The sequence below is a fragment of the Peromyscus leucopus genome, chromosome 2, assembly GCF_004664715.2.
Source record: "Peromyscus leucopus breed LL Stock chromosome 2, UCI_PerLeu_2.1, whole genome shotgun sequence".
NCBI classification, from domain to species: domain Eukaryota; kingdom Metazoa; phylum Chordata; class Mammalia; order Rodentia; family Cricetidae; genus Peromyscus; species Peromyscus leucopus.
In genome coordinates this window covers 90,584,955-90,590,954 of record NC_051064.1, presented here as the reverse complement: position 1 = coordinate 90,590,954, position 6,000 = coordinate 90,584,955, and the positions used below count along the sequence as shown (strand labels likewise).

Below are 6,000 nucleotides of genomic sequence, written 5' to 3'. Positions count from 1 at the left end.
CTTCCGACTATCTGTTTCCAAATACCCAGCAGAAAACCACACAGAGGCTTATATTAACTATAAATGCTTGGCTGGTTGCTCAGGCTTATTGCTAACTAGCTCTTACATTTAAATTAACCCATTTCTATTAATCTATGTATTGCCACATGGCCATGGCTTTACTGGTCCTCTGGCATCTTGCATCTTGGGCAGCTGGCTCATCAGAGTCCTCAGTTTGATTGTTCTGCCTAAACTTATCCTGCCCTGACATAGGCCAAACAGCTTTTTTTTTAACCAATGAGAGTAATACATATTCACAATGTACAAAAGGACCATCCCCCAGCACAGGTGAGAAGAGAGAAAGGAAGGAAGGGAATCGGGAGGGAAGAAAAGGACAGGAAAAGAAAAAAAATTATACTAATGTAAATTGAAAATGCATGGTTCTGTGTTCTCTCTCTCTCTCTCTCTCTCTCTCTCTCTCTCTCTCTCTCTCTCTCTCTATCTCTGTGGTGCACATGCATGTGTGTGAGTGTGCATGTAGAGGCCATAGGTCAACCTTGGGTGTCAATCCTTAGGAACAATGCACTTTTAAAAAATTTTATGTTTTGTTTTTCTGAGGCAGGGTAGCCCTGGGTGTCCTAGAACTTACTCTGTAGACCAGGCTGGCCTCAAATTCAGAGATCTTCCTGCCTCTGTCTCCTGAGTGTTGGGATTAAAGGCGTGCTCCACCACTGCCCAGCTATATGCACCTTATTTTTGAGACAGAATCTCTTGCTGGCCTTTTTTCTAAGTAGGCTAGGCTAGTCCCAAGGATCTTCTGCTACCTCCCAGCACTGGCAACACATCCATGTGCCTGCCATCCTTGCTGGCTTTTTCTCCCATGGGTTCTGAGAACTGAAATCATGTTCTCATTTGCACAGGAAGTATTTATTTACTGAGCTACTCCCTCTGCCCCCGCAGGGTAATTAATAAACACAGAAAATTTAAAAATCCATTTCAAGTACTCTGTATTTTCCAATCTGTACATGAACTCAATTTTCTAAAAACTCTTAATTTTCATGTTATTCTAGGTTAATAAATCTTGAAAATAGATGTATTTAAGCCAAAATTTTCTGCTGATCACTGTGGAAAACATAATAACAAGTCAGCGATATTTACATTAAAAAAAAAGTGTGAGCAAAAATCCAAACTAGCTGGATGGTGGTGGTGCACACCTTTAATCCCAGCACTCAGGAGGCAGAGGTAGACAGATCTCTGTGAGTTTGAGGCCAGCCTGGTCTCAGGACAGTCAGGGCTACAGAGAAACCCCATCTAGAAAAAAAAAAAAACCAACAAAACAAAAGCCAAACAATCAAAAAGCTTGTTTTAATTAATTTGGCCAATATGACTTGAGTTGCCTGTCTTTCTCCTTGCATGTTTGGGATTAGCAATAATAAAACAGATCAGTAATTACTATTAAGTGTGAGGTAGGTTAGCAAATCTGTATGAAAGGGAAGAATTGTGTGAAAGTATGAAGGAATATTTTTGTAATAAGCATCAAGTTTCATTCATTAAATATCTTTTAAAATTTAAATAAATAATTTTAAAATTTATTTTTAAAACAGTGTGTGTATGTACGTAGTATGTATGTATGTATGCAGTGTGTATGTATGTAGTGTGTATGTATGTATGATGTATGTATGGGTCTGTGATTGGGTATCTGCATCTGATTATGGGTCCTCTGGGAGAGCAGCAAGCATTTTTAACCACTGAGCCATCTCTCTAGTCCTATTAAATGATTTGTAGAGAAAAAAACATTACTGCTTTTAAAGTCAACCTTAAAGTAGATGAAAAAAAAAATCATAAAATAAATATGAATATCTTCATTTAGTTAGGGTTATTAATAAACACAGAAAATTTAAAAATCCCAGCCCTGAAGATTGACCTCAGGGCACCTGCCTGCTGGGTAAAGGCTGGCCTCCAACTTGTGATCCTTCAGCCCAGTGGTTCTCAACCTTCCTAATGCTGCAACCCTTTCATCCAGTTTTCATGTTGTGGTGACCCCAACCATAAAATTATTTTGTGGCTACATCATCACTGTGATTTTGCTTCTGTTATGAATCTTAATGTAAATTTCTGATATGTGATCCCTTCTGGACCCACAGGTTGAGAACCACTGCTCCAGCCTCAAGTTCCTGAGGCGCACATGCCACAGCCTCATGTGTTTCTGACCTGTTTTAGCCTAAAGATTTAGAGTTGTGTCGGGGCTTATCATCTGTCTATTCTTACTGTTCACTCAGTAACTCCATCTTGGAAAAAAAAAAAAAGCATTGAGTACCAGTAAAAAACAGGCACTGATGAGGACAGTGTTTGTTCTAAGTAGTTTTAAGACTAGGAAGATCATAAATAAGAAATTATTGTCACTAGAAGATGATAGCTAGGTGTGATTTTGGGGTTGAATTATTTAGGCCCAGAAAGAGTTAACAGAAGAGCTGGTAGATGGGACCATCTGGGGAATGGGGTGGGGTCGGGGGAGATTGTTAGGGAATTTGAAGCTGCAATAAGAGAACTGGCCTGCATCTACTTCCAGCATCTTTTTCTAATTACGGGCCATTCTCATTCTTCGGCACCCTCCAGCCTTCCTGGGCAACCTAGAGGGCTTGTAAAATCACAAAAGGGCGTAGAGCAGAGAACAGAAGGGCTGCAAGTTGGCCCCGACTCCTTCACTCCAAGTTGCTTAACTTCTATAAGCCTGCTTTCTCATCTGCAGAATGGGAAGAATGTGGCTGTGTTTGGCCAAACACATTTAGGTTTGCCTGCTCTCTGGCTAGCTGCTTACAGTTTTAGAAAGTGTGTTCTTTCTCCCGTGGGGGAAGGAGCAAAGCTTTGCCAGTGGTTTTCACACACCCAGTCATTTCCATCCCCCACTCCTTTTCTACCCTCCCACTTAGATTCAGAACTGTTGTTCCCAGGGATCATGGCCCTTTGTTCTCCAGAGGCTGAAACCACCACCTGTTTTGCCTTGATTTGTTGTCTAAAAGGTATCGCCTGTTGTGTTTTAGACTACCACTAGCTAAAACTGCCAAAATGTACAGTGAGTGTAAGTATCATATTGGTTCGGCCCTAATACATCAAGTGCATGTCCCTTCTCTTTATTTCCTGATTATCCCCACTCACAATAACCACCTCCTTGACTTGTTGTCACCGCCATTTAGCACTAACACAATATACATCTTCGTTAGCAATATAGATCTTCATCTGACATTCTCTCCTTCTCCGTGTGTGTCTCTCTTTTTCAGAAACGGCTGTGCCTACAGGTTGGCCTCTAATTTCTCATCCTCCAGCCTGAGTTTTACTGATGCATGGATTATAGACTTGACCACTGTGGGGAACGTCCAGTGGATTGTGAATTTTCTCTACAACTGGAATATTTGTAAGGATCACCTAAGATGGGAAGAGGGACAGCAAGGTATCTCAGTAGATAAGGACCCCATTGTCAAACCTGGTGACCTGAGTTTAATATTGGGACTCACACATGGGGGAAGGAGAGAACCTGCTGGAACACGGTGTCCCCTGATCTCCATAGGCAGTGCCCCCACCACAGCTAAAAAAAACAAAAACACCAAAAAACAAAAACAAACAAACAAAAACAATAAAACAAAACCTTCTCAGGATCTAGTTAAAATTCAGACCAGTGGATGGGGGAGGGCTGAGCTGCTAGCTGGTCCTCAGGTGAAGCCCATGCCTTGGGGCCTGAGCACAATTGCAGTTTCAAGGCCCTGTAGAATTGAGGACAATGGGTGGGTGGGGGTGTTCCCAAAAAATGACAGCCGGTGCTGCTTTGATATTTAGTACTCAGGATTAGACACTTTCCCTTTAGACATCTTTCTGTCCCTCTTCAGGTCCATGATTTACCACCCACACCTGACAGTTGCTTTGGTAATTGCTTAGTTTTGCATTTTCTTCCTTCCTCTCCCCGCTTTCCTTCTTAATCAACAGTCACATAAAAAAGGGTCTCTTTCTGCTCACATCTGCATTGAAACATCAATAATTCAGTTTTTTGTTGTTATTTTTGTTGAGACAGGGTTTCTCTGTGTAGCTCTGGCAGTCATGGATCTTGCTCTGTAGACCAGGCTGGCCTTGAACTCAGAGATCCACCTGCTTGCCTCCTGAGCGCTGGGATTAAAGGCGTGTGCCTCCAATGCCCAGCAATAAGCCAGTCTTAAAGAATCAGTTTTACCTCCTTCTTGTCATGCAACCTCGCCCCCTAAATACAAAATATCAAGTTCAGAATGAGAAGCTTGGAGACATGTCACCAGTAATTCCCTTTATTTCTTTTAGCTCTACATGGAACCCTCTGCACAATGCAGATCTACAGATGCTCCCTTGCAGCACATTTAACATTGGGGTGTCTTATTTCCTTTGAAAGCAAGGAATATTCCTCTAAAAAAATGAAATCCCTTAATTTTTGCTTATTCAAAGCTTTTCCTGATTTATTCTCAACTGTGAATCTTTTTTTTTAAAAGCAGTACTAGATAGATATCAATATTTAAATATTTTAATATTTTTAATGTTCTTAATATTTTTAGCCTGTTTTATATAGGAAATATCTTATCTTGTTCATTGGCTGTATATTCAACACCAAACAGTGCTTTATTATAAGAGCATTTTGGGGAGATTCAATGAAGGATGAGAGAAAAGTTTCATTTTTTTAAATACTTAAATGGATTCTAATTTACCATATATATATTGGGAACCTGGGTGTTAATGGATAAGTAAAATCGGATGGTTGTGGTTCAGTAAAAATCATGACGTGTCAATCCATATCAGAAGGCTGGGTATATTACAAAATATTAAAAATATGCATTGGCTAAAGAATCAAAATTAAGACCACCTTTAGAAACCCTTTAAGAGTATTTTAAGAGACGAAATAAGTAGGGGTTAGTAACACTTCTCTCGTGTACCACCTACTAGCTACCAGTCTTTTAAGGAAATAAAATTTTAAGTGCAGCTAAAATTTAGTTTGGGCCCAAATCCATATCCTAACAAGCTAACTAGGCTTTCGGTGTCATTGTTTTGTACCCTTCGCGTTTTGCATCCACTAGGATTGCATTTTTCTTAACGGTTCTCTGTGGTTGAAATGTCAAAGAAATGAAATAGGGCTTTCTCATGTTACATCCCCAGGAAAAGGAGACTGCAAAGCCCATTCTGCGATGTGTGCGAGGCCTACAAGGTGCACACCCTGCAACTGCTTCACCGTCCAATTTGATCTCTGGGTTTTTGCACAGCTCCTCTTTTTGGATGATGTAAACCGCGCAGGAGCATTACATATAGTACTCCCACCTTGGAGAAGGATGAGAGAACAAGCACCTTGGACTGCCAATTTCTCCTAAACCTGCAGCCGTGGGCTACAGGCCCGGATACCCGCCCCCAAACCGGGTCCACAACAATCGTTTCCTCCCTCCCCGCCTTTTACATACAGTACACATACAAATACACACACGCAGGGCAGCCAGCAGGGGCGGGCCGGGCGCGACCACCGTGCCAGCTGCGGGGGGAGGAGGCGGGCAGCTCGGGCGCGGGCGTCGCCCCGAGGCCCTCCCCTTCACGCGGGTCCCGCCGCACCTGTTTTCAGTTCCCTGAAGGAAGGGACACCTGTGGGACCCGCGGGTCTCCAAGAGCTCAGCTTGCGAGCCACGGGCCTCTCCGGTCGGCGCGCCACCCCCACCTGGGCGAGCAGTTGGTACGGCCCAGCGCTAGCGGGCGCCGAGCGGGAGCCGCGCGGGAGCGGCGCAGCGGCGGCGGCGGCAGTGGCGGTGGCGGTTGCAGCTCGGAGCCGTTGAGACGCCTCTGCGGCAGCTGGTGGCGCAGGTGGCCGGCGTGGACGTGGGCAGAGGCGGCCAGCGCGCCCCGCAGCCCCAGCGTCGCCGCCCGGCAGGTGAGGGCCGCCCCGCCCCCGCTCGGCGCGGGTGGGAAGCGGGCGGCCGCGCTCGCTGCCTCCCCTCCTCTCCCGCCGCGCCCCTCCCTCGTGGGCTGCGGCCC

General features: G+C 44.3%; 1 protein-coding gene across 5 annotated transcripts in view; it reads left to right on the top strand.

Moving 5' to 3' along the window:
* The first annotated feature begins 5,713 nt into the window (after positions 1-5,713).
* Psip1 (PC4 and SFRS1 interacting protein 1) overlaps positions 5,714-6,000 on the top strand; it is a 39,835-nt gene continuing 39,548 nt past the window's right edge. For 3 of the 5 annotated variants that reach the window (XM_037202697.1, XM_028873284.2, XM_028873285.1), the window contains exon 1: positions 5,714-5,896. The gene's annotated coding sequence lies outside the window, so the exon portion shown is untranslated. The remainder of the gene's footprint in view (positions 5,897-6,000) is intronic. The other 2 variants (XM_028873283.2, XM_037202696.1) reach the window with 1 other exon arrangement.